General features: G+C 37.1%; 1 protein-coding gene and 1 pseudogene across 10 annotated transcripts in view; one reads left to right on the top strand and one right to left on the bottom strand.

Annotated features, from left to right (window-relative positions):
• Positions 1 to 5,559: 5,559 nt before the first annotated feature.
• On the bottom strand, positions 5,560 to 9,097 carry LOC143681345 (NGFI-A-binding protein 1 pseudogene; annotated as a pseudogene).
• DMTF1 (cyclin D binding myb like transcription factor 1) overlaps positions 9,021 to 19,111 on the top strand; it is a 42,417-nt gene continuing 32,326 nt past the window's right edge. For 2 of the 10 annotated variants that reach the window (XM_077149973.1, XM_077149886.1), the window contains exons 1-2: positions 9,023 to 9,158; positions 17,744 to 17,871. The gene's annotated coding sequence lies outside the window, so the exon portion shown is untranslated. The other 8 variants (XM_077149719.1, XM_077149639.1, XM_077149564.1 and 5 more) reach the window with 8 other exon arrangements.

Genomic DNA, 19,111 nt, shown 5'->3' with positions numbered 1-19,111 from the left:
TCAACTGTTACTTGTTTAAGCAACAAGAATACATGAAATCAACCATTTTACCATTTGTCATGGTCAGGGACATGTGTCAGCTTGGCCAAGTTGTGGTACCTGCTTGTCTGGTTGGGCAAGTGCTGGCCTGTCTGTTGCAATGAGGACATTTCACAGAATTAGATCATGATCATGTCAGCTACATCCACAGCTGATTCCATTTGTAATCAGCCAAAGGGGAGAGTCTTCTGCAATGAGTGATGCTTAATCTAATCATGGGAAGCTTTTTTAGGAGGATTCAGAAGAGACACGCTCTCTTCCTGCTTCAGCTTGTGAGCCTCTCCTGTGGAGTTCATCCAGACCCTCCATCAGAATCATCAGCTTCACAGCCTGCCCTGCAGATTTTGGACTCTGCATTCATGCAGTCATATGAGACACTTTTATAAATTCTATATTTGCGAGTGTTCCCTGTTGATTCTGTTTCTCTGGAGAACCCTAACTAATACACCATTGAAAATTAATAAAAATAAAAGATATAATATTATCAGATTCTGCTACCAGGTGAATATGGGAACGATAGGAAAATCCCAGTGACTTGTTGCAAACTACCATCAATTTTAAGCCACCTATTATAGAGAACTCTACTTTTTAATCTTTCATTCAATGTATTTATCAGAATGTGGTTGTGGTGAGGCAGGAAAGCCTAAAAGTAAAAGGCTACTTCAGATCTGTTTTCTTTTTTATCCATTAGAGGGGACAAATTTCTTATAGAGTACAGTATTTACTATGACTTTTTTTTGTATGCTGTATGACAAGGTCACATTTCATTCTTTTTTCCCTATGTGTATCCCATTATCGCAGCACCATCTGTTGAATTTTTTTGTTTAGTTGGTTTTTTGTTGGTTTCTTTGTTTTTTTATTTGTTTGGGAAGTGCATGGGCTGGGGATCGAACCCAGGTCTCCCACATGGCTGGCGAGAATTCTACCACTAAACTACTCTCGCACCCCCTACTATGACTTTTTAAAGTAGCATAGTTATTTATAACATTATGGATGAAACATTGTTGTATCATATATTTCTCCTAGAATTGGTCTGCAGTGGTAAAGTAGCATAGGTTCCTTCTCAGAGATTCTTGAGAAAATTTTTTACAGGTTCAAAATCAAGATGCGCTCAGTGGAGAATGATTCCATGGCAGACAGCTCTTTGGTAAGGAAAAAGAAAGAAAAGCCTGCATGGGAAAGCGGGCTACTGTTCAACGAAAATAGAGTTTATCCAATTATAATGGAAATATAGAAAGGAGTTTCATCTTATTTCAGATAATGTCTGTGATACCTTATGTCTTTCTACACCAAATTAAACAGCACAGACTGAAGTTCAGCATAAATGTAAACTTCTGGTAAGAAACATAAGCAGACACAGAAAAAGATGTTAGTAGTACTGTTACCACTATTACGTTTAGATTTTAACTTTCACAATTTCAGGTCATAAAAGACTTCACTTGCATGTGTTTATATGCAGCAGTTGCATGTATATTAAAGGCGTATAGTTACTTCAGTCAAATGGGACACCCCAAGTTAGAGGCCATTCAACACTTTGCCTACAAACATGAAAATAGGGCAATTTCGAAAAGGAGTTTTAGAGAAACAAAAATTTCAATCAATAGAACTTATAATTTCCTCTCCATACCCACCAGCAATAGATTGCCATTTCGAAAAGCAGTTTAAAATAAATTCAAAAGATATTTAGAGACAGACTGCCTGCTCACTATTGTTATTTCAATACAAATCCTAATATACTCAGAGAATTTTTTCCTCTCCATTGAAAGAGTTTCAAAAACTCCACAACAGTCAAGAAACTGTTCTCTTTTCCTACTACTCATTCTTTGTTGTTATGGTGACAATAATAATGTCTAATATTTCTGAATACTTAATAGTTTCTGGAAACAGTACAAAGTGAGATGCAAGTGTTAATCTCTGACTATACAGGAGCAATGAACTTTAGCCCATCTTTCCTAATATTTGCAATATTTGATGATATCAATGATGTGATTTCTATTTTGTCCTTATTCCTCATTAAGATATTAATCATAAATAAGTTTTGTAGGTAGCTACTTGTTAATTAGTAAATTGGTACTTTAATCAAAAAAGTTTACTACAAAAACACGTTGAAAATGCTACCAGAACATAAGCTTCTTTGCAAGAATTTATGTTCCCAGAGGGCAGGTCCCTTGTGTCTCTTGGTCTCCATCATATTTCCTGTGCCTAGAATAGTAGTCAGTTTAAAGGAGGTGTCCAGAAAGGTCTGCTAAATGAAATTAATGAATGTATCACAAGTGTACAGATGCATGAAAACCATAAAGTTCATAGAGTGCTTTGATTCTTTCTCTGACACAACATATTCTGTGCAATGGCATTCTGGTTAGTACATTAAATAGAAGGGGATTAATCTATGATAAGTCGTCAAATGCTAGGAAGCCCTTTCATATTTGAATTTCAAAGCATTTAAGCCCTTTGGTTTTATTATTTTTGAAACCTGTCCTTGGTCTACAATAGGGTATCACTAGCAAATTCAAGCCCCAGGAGCTCTGTGGAAGCCCCGTCTCTGGAAAGGAAAAAAAAATTTGCTTAACAATAAGGACATCTGCTGGTTAAAATGAAATACTTTTGAAATTTAGGCAATAAGTTTTAGAGTAGCATGGAGCTGTGTCTTTATGTTGAAATAACCTCTTTATAGTTGAATATTAATAAAAGGTAACATTTGATTGTCCAGTGTTTGTTTTATTCCAGAAATGCCCAAGTAGTGACACTATCTGTAAAAGAACTGTGAGCTCTCTTGCAGATAATAGTTTTAGTCAAAGAATAGAAATGACTATCTCCCTGATCTCCTGCTAGATGTTTAATCATCTTCAATAGCAACAAACATTTAAGTATCGTCTAAGTTAAGTTACTGTGGCATGCCAGCAAGCTAACATTGTGAAACATGACAGAGGCAGCATTTGGCTCATTTTTGCTCTTTCCGGGTGCATGCTAAGCTCAGGCCTCACAGTAGCAGGAGTTAACCTCAGTTAATGTCTGTGAGGGACTGAGCCTACCACTTGCTAGGGCTGTGTTCTCACTGTTTTATAAACATACAGGTCAACTGCTTTCTACAATACTCTTTCCTTCCCTAGCTGAATTAATTAATGTTATCCCACCTCCCAACCTCTACTATGATTTCTTCTCAACCAAATGTCTTCTTAGAAAGGACTACGCTGAACTACCTATGTAAAATCCATTTTCAAAGCAACCAATTGATATACTTCTTAGAAGACAAAATTTGCGATTACTGATTTACTAATATATTGTCCCTTCCTCTCCTACCCTACACTATAAGCATCAAAAGGGAAGGGAATATTTTTAAGTCTCAATCTAGACATTCTCCCAATTTTAGTAAAATAATTTAAATAGTCATATTTTGTCCCCAAAATGTCAAGGATGGAATGAAAACCTTTAGCTTTACTTCCTGGGAATATCTGAAGACTTAGCTCTCCATTCCCCTAACTGGAAAGAGGAACCAATTTTTTGCTAATATTCCGTTAATGAGCTTCAAAAAAATCTATTGCAAAAAAATAAGGGGTTATGGAGAGGTGGTGACCAGGTTGAGGGGTTAAAAGGAGTATGAAGTTGATACACTGAGACAAAAAGGAAGTCAGAAAAAGAATTATAAAGTGGAGTACCATAATCCCTAGAGGATAAATCAGAGATGGGAGAAGGTCTGGAAGAGCATGCTGTGGGGGCCTTACTAGGGACCACTTAGTCATTCCTCTGTTAGCAAAGGAATCTCCATCAGCTCTACAGAAGTTTGGAAGGCCTTCCAGTGTATACCCATCAACCATATTAACAAGACTCCGAGTCTGTAGAAAGAAAAGAATGGATCACTCAGAGATTGCATTTTCCTTTTACTTTAAATGAAAGCTCTTGCAAACATATTTGTCTTTTCTGAATCACACGATCCAGGATATCTAGGACATGATACAATCATGAAACAACAGAACCTGCTTCTCCATATTGGAAACACTTTTATAGTAACATATCAACTTTTCATTAAAGAAAGATAATTTCATCAATATTCAATCACTGATGAGGTTCATGAAAGTGTTATACAAAGTTAAGCATAACTAGACCATGCCTTAAATATTTGTAAATAATGTTATAATTTCTATTTGGGATAGAAGCATTTCTCATGATTTTTCTGCAAAACATTTCATTTCAAATTATATAAAATCTAGGAGAAAATTAAAAATATCATGCATTCCCTAAGTACATATTGACTTAGTCATGAGGTAGTGATAATCTAAAAGCATAACTGCTAAAAATTATCTAGGATTCAAATCAAATAAACTGCTGAGTATTCAAATTAAAGATGTAGAGGTGTTATTATGATAATGGATTTACTTTTTAAATAATGTATTAAGCTAATATTGAAATAAATTTGTCTTCCCCAAGTAAATACAAACTGACTTGGGAAAAGGTAGTTAGAAAAGAAACTCACCCAAAAATGGAGAATTTAATTATGAGGATGCACTTGACTTTCTAAGGGCGTTAACGGCAAAGAGTAGGCTGATGGTTAACAGTAACCATCCTTATCACATTTAGGAATAATTTCCTATGTCTTAATCTACTTAACACATTCTGAAATATCAATATTCAAATCAAGACTTTTATATATCAGTCCACTTGTTTCAAGTTTTCTGTCCAAGTAATAGCTTCCTATTTTTGTTGCATTTTATGTAGCAATTATATAACGCAATCTGGGTCAACTAGATATGAGAGATTTCCTACTCTATTACTCATCTTTTTAATTCTCTTCTATTATTGATTAATTGTGTAAGTATGTACTGTTGAAACTAGTAAAAATGACATTACATGAATGAATGCTACAAGTGTCCTGTTAAAGAAAATCCATTCTTATCAAGCATTAAATTCACGAAATTTTCCTTGGCTTAAAATGAGTATTTACTTTCCACTTTTCCAAAAACATAGCAACCTTGCCAATAATTATGTCACTTCAGCTTTCTTTTTTATGGCTCTAAAGATTCTAAACTCTGACATTTAATACTATTTACTCTAAATATACTTAAAGCAGACAAAGAAATTTCAAGTAAAGTAAACTGTACCTACATCCAAGAAAAAAATAAGTCTCAACATCTATATCTCACTTTTAAAAATTACACAAATACTTTGTACGTTCTTAAAAAATGAATGCTTACAATATTAATTTGCAAGTCTTTCCACATAAAATGACACACAGGAATGTGAAAAGATCAATATTCTGTGACAAGATTGCAACATTCTGGATTTTCTTTTTTTTTGTAGCTATTGTTTTTTCTGTTTACCACAGACTACTGTACAAGTTCTTATGCTTTGGCTATGAAATCAGTTGGAGCTGAATGAGGCAACATTGGCTATTAAGGCTTATTTCTATGATGGAACATTATCCTTAAATCTGATGCCATTTCCAGAGGACAGTAAGACAATTACAGCCATCTTGAATCTTCAGGCTTCTGTTTTGAAGACTTTCTTTTCTAAGGTAAAAGCTGATTGAAGGTAGTCTTTAGTTCTCTTTGGGGAATTTATCTCTTTCTTCACATTTTGACTTGGTGGTTCTGTAGGTATATTTACAGGTGATGTTTGGTGATGTCTGACCAGCCAGGGCAAAAAGTTCATCCCTTCTCAGCAGGGCATTATCCTTGACAAAGAGCTGTGCAACTGCTTTATTAACAGCGAGCTCACGAAGTGTGAGATGTTTCCAGTCCTTTCTCTTTGAGTCACATCTGTCATATATTGCACTGTATTTTCAGACTTCCTTTTCTTTGTGTGATCATCATTGCTCATCTCAAAGATATGGCCAATCACTTTGGCCAACTTCTTATTGTTTTTTCACTTCATTCAAACTTTTTGCAGCATGGGTGCCATTTGCGCCACACACTTGGCCACAGAGAGTGCAGTGGCAGCATCCAGCACCTCACTGCTTTCCCTGCGAGAAGCTGGGGAGCCAAGGCCTACTGGGGAGAGACTGTGCTCACGCTCTGTGTCATGGTAGCCCTGCCAGTCTGGACTTACTTGCATTCTGCAGAACCAACCTCCCCACATCTGATTTCCCCTGTCTCAAGCTCTGCACACAGGCAGTGGCAGCACATTTTGGGATTTTTAAATGAGGTTACTGGGCACTGCTATTCCTTTCATAACTACTACAGAATATTCCCAGCCATGCTGGTGATCCTTCTGGTAATTTATTGACGGGTATGGTACTGACAGGAAGTGAAGCCAGAGGCTGATTGAAAAGGTCTGGGTCTATAACCCAGTCTCTGTAGTCTTCTGATATGAAGACGTTTGCTACCATGCCCATAAGGACCATGATTTTCCCAAATCTCTGTTCTCCAGCTTCACAGAGTTGTTGGACATCATTACCAACTTGTTGAATGAAAGCATCAAAATAAGAAGGTAGATTGACGTTTTCTAATATTCTGTATAGCTGCAGCTCCCCAAAGTAAGGCCGTGGCCATTACTGTGTATCTGTTCAACGGGGCCAGCGGCTGCAGTGGTCTTCGAGCGCTCTCCCCCGCGCATTGCTCTGCCCCAACTCTCAAGTGACGTTCCCAGACTCTCCTCTGGCGCCGGTCAGGATGTCCCTGCTCCCACCAACCGGGAAAGGGAAGGTGGGACAAGCGCATTCTCCGAGCTCGGCCCGCCCTTTCTCCCACCAGCCCGCCCGCCCGCCAGCCCAGACAGCGTTCACTTGATGGAGGCTGCCTGCTCCTCTTCAGGGCTCCCGTGGGTGGGTGGCGATGACACGCTCCTTTCTCCCCAATAATGTTTTAAACAACAATTTTGACTATGTACTTACTTCATTAGAATTGCTCTTTGAGTAGTTTAATTGCTTTTCTGGTTCAGGGGTTTATTAGTTTCCATTTGTAGTGCTTACTACAATTCAGGCTCCATGTATATCATTTTGCCTACATCACGCTGAGCGATGGATTTTGTTAACCCCATTTTTATAAGGTAAGTGAACCTTAGAGAGGTTAAATATCATACCCGAGGTTATTCCACCGTTAGGCAATGGAGCCAAAATTCACTCAGGCCTGATTCCAATGACCATGCCACAACAGTATCCTAATTTACATAAATATTACCTATATATTCATTTAGAAATGGAACATGTCATCAATGCCAATAGGATACAGAGTACCACAAATTAGTAATAGACAATAAAACATTACTTACAGGGGGTGCACAGGTAACTCAGTGGTAAAATTCTCACCTGCCATGGAGGAGAGCTGGGTTTAATTCCCTGCCCATGCACTCCGAAAAACGGGGGAAAAAGTTACTGCATTTATTTGAAAATTGGTCAAATATGCCCATCTTCCAGTTAAGCAAAGAATCTGTAAGCTCATTACAATAATTTGTTTTCATTATAAGAAGACTATTGCTAAAGTTTATTTTGTAAACAGTAGGTTAAGAGCAAACGCTCTGGAGGCTTCAATTGTCTATTACTTACTAGCTGTTCCTTTATTTCTCTGTGGTTCTTGTGTAAAACAGGATTCATCTTTAATAACTGTACCGATGCTTTTGGTGCTAATGACCTTTAAATGAGTTTAATGCATGCAAAGCATCCAAGAAGCCCACAGTAGGTACTCAAAAAAAGTTAACTCACAGTATTCAAATCCAAAGGTTTATTTTATTTAGCTGTTTCATACTTGCTCATTTTTTTGAAATGTAACATTTATAAGAAAATTGCCCCAAAGAATAGTATAGTAATGTGAACTACTGGTTAAAAACTAAGTATTTTTGGCTTAAAACCTAAAGATTCATTTTCCTAAACCTGTTTTGGTATGCAGTTTATTTCTTCTCCAATGTTTCTTTGATGAATTTGGGTTACTTCCACTTAAGTCTTCCAGCTATACTCTGTATTCAAAAGAAAGCACGATTGCATAGAGTTATCGAAACTGCTGAAACGTTATAGATGAAAACAAATCATTATACATTTACCTCATCTGTCACTTCAAACTAATCTAAGACGTACATACATATTCTTGATAACCCTTATTTGACTTTGATAACTGATGGTGACTACATTCCCATTGTGGCAATGCCAGTTTCAGCACAGTCATTGGAAGCAAGGATATTAGCCAAATCTAGCTTTTAAACCTGTCATCCCAGGAAAGAAGAGTATGAAATAGTTTTATAAACAAGTAAAATGAGGTTAAAACCATAAAAGGAGTTCTAACAGAATTCAGACCACTCAATCTCGCAATTTTCAAGCTTGCAACTCTTTAAAAAAAGAAAGAAAGAAACCTTCTGCCGGGATCTCAGATTCTGAAAGATTAGTTTGGGGCGGAGCTGGAGTATGGATCTTATCTAAACGCCCCAGGTAACTGAAAAACGGCCACCTTATTAGACCTGTGCTTTGAGGACAGCTGCATATCAGACTAGCATCCTGCTAGTATACTATCCTCATAGTAGTACGCATAGTGATAGCGTATACTATACTACAAAGTAGCAGCACGGACTAGTTAGTATAAATGCTATACTAGCATACTTGTTAATTACACTCACTCAGGAGAACACATTTCACCAAGAATTGCATCACACACCCAATAGGTGACACCTCATTTTAAGGGCCTCTGGCAAGGCAGACCTAGTGTAAACGGCCTCGAAGCACACACTCCCCATTTTCTTCTCTATTCAGAACTCCCTTTCAAGTCCTTCCTCACCGCGGCCCCGAACTATGAAACTCTGCCTGCGGAAACCAACTATCTCCAGAGCTAGAGGGACCACAGTCCAAAGAAAAAGGGCCGCAGCATCAACAAAGGGACAGTCGATGGTGGAATTCCCAAGTGAGAGGAAAAGAAGACCGCTGACAATACCCGACACACAATCTAGGCTGAAGCGCCAGTAACCCCTTGTCCGGAAGTGACGCCAGCAGACCGCGCGCGAAGCCGCCTTGCGGGAAAATGAGACGGGAGGGGGAGCGAGAGGGGGGCTGGGGGCGGGGCGCGGCCGCGGCTCCGTTTCCGGTGGCTTGTCGCGCTCGCTCACTCCAGCTGCAGCCACTTTCGACCGTGGCTGCTTCCTCCATCCTGGTATTTTTTGGAGCCTCCATCCTGGTTCTTCCAAAGTGCCCGGACCCAAAACAGGAAGTAAGTGCGATGGAACCTTCAGGTCCCAACTGCCGCCAGGGCCGCTCCGCCCAGTGCAGCCTGCCCGGCCCCCTCACCACCCGTCAGCTCCCGGCGGCCGGCTCGGGCTTTCTGCTTCGGGACACTGCGGGGGGGTAGAAGCTGGGCCTTCGTGACGCTGAAGTTGCAGTCCCCGCATGCCCTGGCCAGGGCCTCCCTGCCGGGGCCGGACTGGCAGCAGCAGCAGCAGCAGCTCGGGCTGCAGAGAATAGGAGCGAGCGGCCGCAGAGGCTCCGCAGCGATCAGGCGGGGGCGGAAAATGGCGGCGGCTTCAGAGGAGCTAAATGGCGTCGGGACCCCTGGGGGGTGGGGTGGGCCGGGAGCTTCGGTAGAGAATTGGCCCTGGAGAAGAGAGTAAGGAAGCCTTATTTGCTTTTTGTGCTGTTGAGTTTATTATTGTTGTTACGTTTTTCGGCTTTATTGTGTGGTACGGTAAAGGAGTGGTGGCCTGGGTGGAGTTGAAGGTGTTGGGGCGGATCTCCCCCCGGCCCCATCTTTTTTCTTTACTTCGTTTGTGTTTCAGACTGTTTTCCTAAATTCTGGGGTTCGTTCTCTCTCAAGGATTTTTGGCCAACGCAGAGGAAATTGGGGGTTTGCTAACCCAGCTGTCTCTGTCATTCTGAGGGAAAAGGAGGGTGATTGGCCGGGGTCCGCGGTGAGTCCCGTGCAGGCAGAAAACAGTAAAATGGAACTGAAAAGTAAATGATTGCCATATTTCTGAGTTTTGAGGAAATTTCTGTTTTTTTTTTTTAATTTTTAATTTTCTATGTCCTTTAATTTGGATTTTGGTTTGAGAAATTCTCGAGGGACGTGTTGTTCTACCCTTGTCTCCGGGCTGAAGTATTTAAGAGTAGAAGAGTCAAGAGCTGTTCTATGCAGATGAATGATGTGACGTGTGTTTTTACAATTAAAAAAATTCGCTGTAGATAAGGAGAAGGTGATGTTTCCATGAAATGGAAACTAGAAGTCCCTCTTTTGTATTAGAGAGTTTGTGTGGTTGCTTTTCTCAACTTAATTCATCGTTGTACATCTCCTTCCTGACAGAAGAGGGTAGTTGGCGGGACATCCGAAAAATGCGTATGTTATAGAATTTTTTAATATTCAGTATCTTATAAACTTGAAGAAGTGTTTAGAAATTCTTAAAACTGTGTCTGTTTTGGGAGGTGCAGGGTGGAATTCTCCCGTCATGCGGGAGACCCAAGCTGAATTCCTGGCCCATGCACTTCCTAAACAAACAAAAATTCAACAAACGGTGCTGCAATAACGGATGCTCACATGGAAAAAGAATGAAATGTGACCCCTGCCGTACAACATACAAAAGAAAACTATGCCTATATTTTTAATTCGTGGGAGGCAATTAATTATAGCAGTTAAGCTCCAGTTGAAGTAAAAGATTCTTCCATTGGATTAAAGTTATACAAACATAGAATCCATTTTTCTTTTTCTATCAAGGAACGAAGGAGTTTCATGTTTATGTTACCTCAGATATTTTCCTTGAGTTGATTTTAAGTTTGTGTTTCAGGTTACTATTTGAGAATGAGTGCACTTTAATATATTTAAATTTTTTAGTGTCTTGAGTAATTTAAAGCACTTTGAACTATAGAAACTCCGACTGTGGTAGTAAGACAAGATAAACTTGGCTGTTTACGATGGTGTAGTAGTGATAAGATTTCATTTATTTGGTTAAGATTTAGAAATTTAAGATTAAGAAAAAAGATGAAAGATTAAATTTGCATGGTTTAATTACAAAAATTATCCTTTTTGTTTGAAAGAATAAAATTTTGGTATACGAGTGAAGTTTTTTTCTTCCATTCACAAGGGACAAAAACAGCTTAATCCTGTCTGAAACTACATTACTTGTTACAGTTACGAAGAAAAATACGTTTTATTATCAGATTTTTGTCTCATTTTAACTCAAATATTAACTTTCTGTATACCACCAAAGAAGCTAATTTTTTACTATTTTAGTTGATAGGGTCACCAAAAATATGCTTTTTGGGGTATTTATCTATGTTCTTAATATTATAGTGAATATGATTAATAGGTTGCAGTTGAGCTAGACTCAGATGCATTTTGGTGGAGCCAAAATGCTATTGCCCTGTGTCTGTCTTCATCACTATTGCATACTTAGTAAGTCCAGGCTTTTAGCAGTTATATTAATAAATATATACATCATAAGCATTTTTCTCTGCATGTTAGTGTATTTTTGAAGTATTTTGAAGTAAAGCAATCATAAAAACAATTTTGAAGTTAGAATTTGTGCAGCAAGGAGGGAGCTGGTTACTGGTGGAGAATCAAAAGTAACAGCTAGCTATTCTCTTTGGCCTGCTGTTTTTATGTTCTGTTCTTTTTACAGGACTTTTTAAAGATGAGTAATAGTTGTTAGTTTATTCTGCCCCAAGAATACTTTGACTCTTGGGTAGAAAAGATTTAATTGTAAGGTTAGTTAGATATTACTAGACAGTGTATATATATATATATGTATTTTTTTAATTTTTAGAACTTGCTGAAACCTTCCCCACATCCCAATTCACTTCATCTTCCCAACATCTACATACCCTGATTTTTTATTAACGTTAGGATAAAGTAATATGCACTGAAAATAACATCTCATTATTTTAAACAGTTGCTTTTGTCATGCTCCATTAAACACAGGTTTAAATTAATACCTGTGGGGATAAATAAGGTAAGGTGTAACAGGTGCCCCTAGAGATTCACAGACTGGCATATAGATGTTAAGATGTTGAGGGGCCAAGAAGTGTTTCTGAAAGTATTGAGGTTCTAGAGCTCTTGTATTAAATACACAGATCTGTTGCAAAGACATCAAAACTGCAGAACAGCAACAAAGTTTAGAAAGGATTCCACTTTTTTTTTCTTTCGAGTATAGAGGCTCCCTATTTAACCCTGAGGTTCACCTCCTACCTTCTCAAAATGAAGTTAATTGTAGTTTGGTTGTTTGTTTGTTTGTTTGTTTTTATCATTTTTAGCACTTTTTCCATGTAAAGTGATTCCCTAGGAATTAGCACACTTTTTTTTAAAGCAATTTTATTGAGAAACAGTCACACAACACGCACTCCATCTGAAGTATACAATTGGTGGCTCACAGTATCATCACATAGTTATGTATACATCCCCATGATCAATTTTAGGTCATTTTCATTACTCAAGAAAAATAAACATAGAAAAGAAAACCCAAAACGTCCCATACTCCTTCCCACCCCCATTTTGTCCCCTACAGTCGCTGTGGTACATTTGTTACTGGCGAAAAGAATATTAAGATATTACTGTTAACTTTAGTTCATAGTTTTGCAGTAAGTGCGGTTTTTCCCATATACCCCTCCATTATTAACCCCTTGTAATAGTGTCAAACATTTGCTCTAGTTCGTGAAAGAACTTTTTATATATTTGTACAGTTAATCATAGTCGTCATCTGCCTCAAGATTAACTGTTACACATCCTTATCTTTTAACCTCCATCTTTCCTTCTGGTAACACATGACTTCTAAACTTGTCATTTCCACCACATTTATGCACAGTTCAGCACTGTTAATTATACTCAAAATAACATAGCATACTTGTCAATGCTTTGTAATTTTAGCTCCAAAGTCTTTTCCACCTCACATGATGTATAATGATATAAGAAAGTGATGAACATATTGCAAGATGTTAAATACAAACTATAGGTGGTTGTCAAATGCATGTGGCATTTGTTTGTATTCATATCATCCCTTCTTTGTAGTTTTGCTTTTTCTTTTGTGCAGTAATTCTCATAATGGAAAGCACAAATAGGTTTGCTTTGATTCCATAAAGCTAAATGATAAATTTAAAATAAAAGGAAGCACCTTTTATCATGTCTGTGTTTTCAAGTCTGTGGAAAGATAGTCCATTCCATGATTGAATATAAGAAAGAAGTCATCAGGAAAAGTACACTGGAGGACATTTTTTGAATGGCTTAATCTTTTTTTTGTCATGCCGTTTTTTGAAAAAAATAATCACTTTGGGTTTGTACACCATTGTTAGGCCATTTTTCTTAGCTGATTGTCACAGGTAATCTTTGAACATACCATTGGGTGTTTTATAGCAAAAGAAATACTAATTAGTTTTATTCACAGCCCATGTCTATTTTAGTATCTGAGTACTTGTAAAATTGTGGTGCTATGTGCTCTGTAACTTGAATTTTTTCGCTTGTAATAGTTTCTCATGTTTTTCATACTGTGTGGGTCTCTTTCCATCTTCCAATTTAGCATCACAATTCCAAGCATCTAGGGTCAGCAAATATGAACTGTACGTCTGGCAACTTCCACTAATAGCATTTACTCTATCCCTCTTGTCCTAGTGTTGTGCTTGAGAACTATTACAAATTTATTAGCTCCAAAAAGCTGGAAAAAAGTGCTTTTAAGTCAGGTATGCCATTTTTTTTCTTGGGTTTTTCTGGTTTGGGGAAGATATTTAACAACTGCCCAGAAGATCTGGACAATTACTTATGCTCAGTTTGATGGCAATGCCAGTCTAAAAGATAATGCATTAAATGAAAATTTTACAGCCGTATTGGAATGGAGAGTAGGGGAAAGGACTCATTTCTTTAAACTCAGTGGTAAATAACAGTTTTAAGAGAGTTATGTTTATCCCTTTTCTACCAGGTTATTGTGTTTTAAATAGGGTCATCTTAATTCATTGGGGGTTATAAATTAAAACATATATCATTTAAACGTGAAGATGTGTAATTTAAAAAGTTAAAGTATATGTATATGTGTATGTGTGTGTATATATATATGCAAAGTATAACCAGTATTACTAGTCTGATATCACTACGAAAACAAGCATACTAATTTAAATACAGGATATAACTCTAGTACTTTTTATCCTTATACTATATCTCACTAAGTGTGTCTAGTCAGTTCTGAATTAAGGTTAAATTATTTCTTTTTTGTGTGGTTAGGTAGTTGTGTTCATTTGTTTCTGTTTGTAATTAATTTTAAGTTTACTTTTTTAACCTTATTTTTACTAAACACTAGTTTTGAATACATAGAACATTTTCTTGGTCAAAAAGTCAAAGCTATATAAAAAAGTAAATACAGAAAAAAAAAACAATGGCAAAAACTAATGGTGTCCTTGGTGGCCCCTCCCCCAGCTCCTTCCCAGCAGGTGGAGCCAGACTGTTTTCTTTGTAGGTCCCTGGTCCAGTTCTGAAGGGAGTAGGTAACCCTTATGTGCATAGTAGGGTGCATGTATGTAAGTGCCAGTCTATTTGGTGGCAGCCTGCAGGATTGAATCTTGACACTCATCTCTTGCTCATCATCCCCAAACTTGGCCTGCATGCAGAAGCATCTTGAGGACAGCTAAATTAGTGTATGAAATTGTCAAATTGCTGTGGCCTTGGGCAAATGATTATTGCTTAAGTCATGACAGAACACCCAGGAGTGGGGAAAGTTTATTTCCTAGGAGAAGGGGGGAGGGGGAGCATATGAATCTCTATAAACTGGAACTTCCAAAAGACATGTCCAGGACAAGATGCATGCTCAGTAAAAATAGAGGGCCCTGTGTTTATATGTATCAAGTATATTGATTGTGGTGGTGGTTACCTGGTGATACATGTAATAAAACTGTATAGAGTTAGGTACAGATACATACAGTGCATGATTAACTGGCAAAATATGAATAACTTCTGTGGATTATACATATGTCAGTGATCTGTTTTTAATATTGTACTCTGTCTATACAATGTATTAACATTGGGGGAGGCTGGGTGAAGAGGACATGAACATATCTCTTTGCAAAGTTTCTGGTAGTCTTTAGTTATTTCAAAATAAAAAGCTAAAAAATTATTTACAGCTCCACAATATATTATAAAATCCAGTGTTTTCAAAATTGAAAAAAAAAGTGAAGATATGTGATAAAGAAACTTCTCCATAAATGTTTTATACCACATGTCAGGTACTTTCTTGAGTTTATTAGGATGTTGTTGCTGTTTAAGATTGGACCAAGTCGTTAGAAACTTGTCAGAATTTCATTTCATTAGTAAAAATGGCTGTAAAATTTTTTCATCCACAATGTCTTCTCATTTTTAGTTAATATAAAAATAACATGTTTGGTATAACCCATTACAAAGAAAAGGGAGAAAACCAAAATGGGCTGATGCTATTATATTTATTTGCCCCATAGAGGACCTGAAAGTTGATGGTAGAAATTTGGAATTTCCTGATAATATTTCCCTGAGGTTCTTGTGTCAGTTCAGAGATGAAGCATAATTTTATAATGAAATAGAGGCACTAAGTTACTCATTGCTCAGCTTAATAACTCTTCCATCATAAGTTGATTTAGTCATCATTTCTGTCACTCTAAAGTCGAATTAAAATACAAATACACTGTTCAGATTAAGCTGTCTTGATTCCGTTGTAGCCTGTGTTCCCTCATTCTACCTACCATCAAAGTTAAACCTTCTGAAAGAGGTGTCTGTAGTTTGTCTTTTCTTCCCTACATCTGATTCTCTGAGTATTCCAGTAGGACTTCTGCTCCTCAAACTGCTTTTGTCAAAGTCACCAGTGGTCTCCATATTGTCAGATCAAATAGTCACTTCTCTACCATCTTACTCTCTTTTCAGCAGTGTTTAACACAGTTGACTACTTAATTCTTGAAAACACTCTTGTGCTGCCTTACCTCTTAAGTTTTCTTCTTGTATAATTGTTTGATCCATCTCACTTTTCATTGCTTTTTTATCTTCTGCTGGACTTCCAACTGTTAGGCTAGTCTTACAATTGCCAGAGTGCTCTAGAACTGGACTTTGAGGCTCTTAGGTGATTTTATCTTTAAAAACAATTTGTTTGCCACTAACTCAAATAAAACTAGGTCTAGTCTTGGTCTGTTGAGCTCAAGCTTATATATCCAATTGTCAACTTGACATCTTCATTTAGATGCCTTATAAATGCGCCTCATTCAGCTGTTCAAGCCAAAAGCCTAGGAATCATCTTGAGATAACTCTCCTGTTAATCTCAATAATCTCTTCCACCAGCAAATCCTATTGGCTCCACCTCCAAAATATGTCCTCTCTCCAGCTGCCACTCTGTCATTGCTGCCAACTATTCCCAACCACAGTCATCTATTGGACAACGTATCTTCTTCACTTACTCCCATATTATCCATTTTCCATACTGTAGGCTGAGTGGTTTTTTAGAAAATGTAAATTATATTCCCCAGTTTAAAACCCTCTGGGGTTCCCAAAGCTCTGCCAATCTGACCCTGTCTCTGTCTTAAACCTCACCTTTAGTCTCCCTGTTGCTTAAAAGCCTCTGCCAAACTGGGTACCTGTTTTACCTCCCAACACGCCAAATCGGTCCCTACCTCAGGGCCTTTACTCTTATTAATCAATTCGCTGGCTTGCAATTACATACTTGCAGTGGCATTTCATCATCTTTACTGATGAAGCAAGGTAAAATAGCCATTTAGTACACTTCAGTTTTGTAGTATGATGCTATTTTTGTCAAAAGAAAAAAAAAGGGTATGTAGTGGGGAGGGATATATTGATACATAGGCTTATGTATGCATAAAATAACTGGAAGGAAATTGGAGAATAACTTTGTTTGCTTCCAGGGTGGGGAACTGGATGATCAGGGAACTAAAGTAGGAAGAAAACTTTTGACTGTATAACCTTTGCCTTTTGAAATTTGAACCATGTAAATGTGTTACCAATTAAAAATAAATTCAAACAAAACCAGGTCAATTTCTTAAATGTTAATAAGTATGTTGGTCATATAGCTCTGTGGGGATGGGGAGGACCTCAGCAAAGTGTGTTAACAGCTTATCTAAGGAGATAGGTTAAAAAAAAAAAGCCACTATATTCGCAGTACCTAGAGAAACATGATGTATCGTAGACATGTAATATATATTTGTCAGTTGGACAACTATGTCTATTAATTTGAAAAGCAGCATAGAAACTGTTGAAAGAAACCTTTAGATATCAATCATTTCAAATTTTGTAAGGTTTCCCATGGCATTCAAGAGCATATTTTCTGGCCTGATTTCTGACCCCCCCCCCCCCCCAATAATTCCCTAGTCAGGGTTGTTCACCTGTCATTTTATGAAATTAATAGTTTCTGAATGACTAGATATTAAATATTTTTAGTGGTTTAAAATGGAATTTGGTTTATATACAAAGATAAGTGTTAATAGTTTATTGTTTTAAAATATAATGATACATTTATGAAACTATTGGTTGATGTATACGCTGTGCCATGTTAGATAATGGTACCAAGATGTACAATTTAATATAGAGCCACTACTAGATTTGAACCAAGTTATTTTTTCAGGTTCCTCAAATCGGGCTGAGGAATTGCCTGTAAACTTACTTGCTTGAGGTATAAGATCTCATCATTTATGCCCTTTCTTTATTGAGGAATACTTTTAGAGACCGATTTCCAAAAAGAATTCTATTTTTGTCATTCTTCTTCTAATTGAGACTTAAGAGGCTTCAGGCTAGAGTATCATCAGCATACTGCTAGCACTCAATTTATTCTTATTAAACCTAATTATGTAATGTCATTATTTTTTCAGACTGTGCAAAGTTAGGAGCAGGAGCATGGGGTTGAAACAATCTGGATAACATGAAAGTGATGCTGGTGGCTAAGGGAAGGCAACCTGATTCTGCAGGAAGGGCTATAGCTGATCCATCCGTTGTGTAGGTAAGCCTACCTTTGTTCTAAGGGCTGGCCTCCTGAATCTGCAAATTTCAGTCATAACAGAATCATGAGTTCCATTTATCTTTAATTGGGGGATAGCATTATTACCTTTGTAAAATGAATAACGTCCTAATAGAACTGTAATTTGTTCAGTAAAACTTGAGTAAACTGCTGAATTTTTGCCTTGTGAACATTAATGGATAATGTTTTTCTGCCAATAGAAATGTATTTGCCAAAATGGTAAACATGAACAGACAACTTGAGTATAATAGAGGCCAAATGAATATTGTGATTGTTTAATTGAATACACATCAATGCTTATTTCCTCTGCATTATTTAGTTAGTAAAGAGAAGTGGGCAAAACCAAAATTGAATTTCATTGCACATAGCGAGATGGACCTGAAAAGTTCAACCAAGCTGTTGATTAGAATTCAGTGTACTTCCCCTTGCCCACCAAAAGATATAGACTCCTTGAACATTCAGTCTGACTGAACAAGGGGAAAATAACATGTGCAATAGTAGGTAAAGGTACTTAAAATTTAAAAAAAAAAAAGAGTTCTCTATTTTACAAGAAGGCTTAACTCCATATCTGTCAAAAAGCAATTTGGTTCAATGATGGATACATGTACTTTAACATTATGAAAAAAGCAAGAATTATTTAGTGTTTTGCCTATTTTTCTGATAAGACTAGAGCATAAATACCTGTAAAAAGCATTCTTGAAAATTAGTTCTTTAAACAAGATAAAACTTTTGATGAATATTCTAAAGAATCATGTTAAACACCTATTTGAATATATCACAGAACTGCCAGTAAAAAGAAAATAACCCAAAAGTGGTATTTTACTGGATATGATGAATAACTTTGAACAGATGATCTCTTTCTTTGGATGTAGTAAAAACTCCCCTTTTGAAAAAGTAAATGCTGTAGGTTTTTAAAAAATTTTTTTTAATTTGATTTATTTTGTATTTTCAAACCAAAACAACAAACAAACGTGAACATTCTTAACATAGAAATATTCCGTGTAAGGTGTACAATCAATGGTTCTCAATATCATCATATAGTAGTGTATTCATCACCATAATGCTATAGATTTTTAATTATTCATAACAGATTATTGCATCTAATTCTAAACAATGGGTATAAACTCGTGAAATCTAAATTGTCAGTGCAATTTCACATGAACACTGTAGGCAATACCGAAAAAATTTGTTTTGGGGTAGGGGACAGGGAGCTGCTTTGTGT

Source organism: Tamandua tetradactyla, chromosome 1 (genome assembly GCF_023851605.1).
Source record: "Tamandua tetradactyla isolate mTamTet1 chromosome 1, mTamTet1.pri, whole genome shotgun sequence".
NCBI lineage: Eukaryota > Metazoa > Chordata > Mammalia > Pilosa > Myrmecophagidae > Tamandua > Tamandua tetradactyla.
This window is presented reverse-complemented; position numbering and strand designations above follow the sequence as displayed.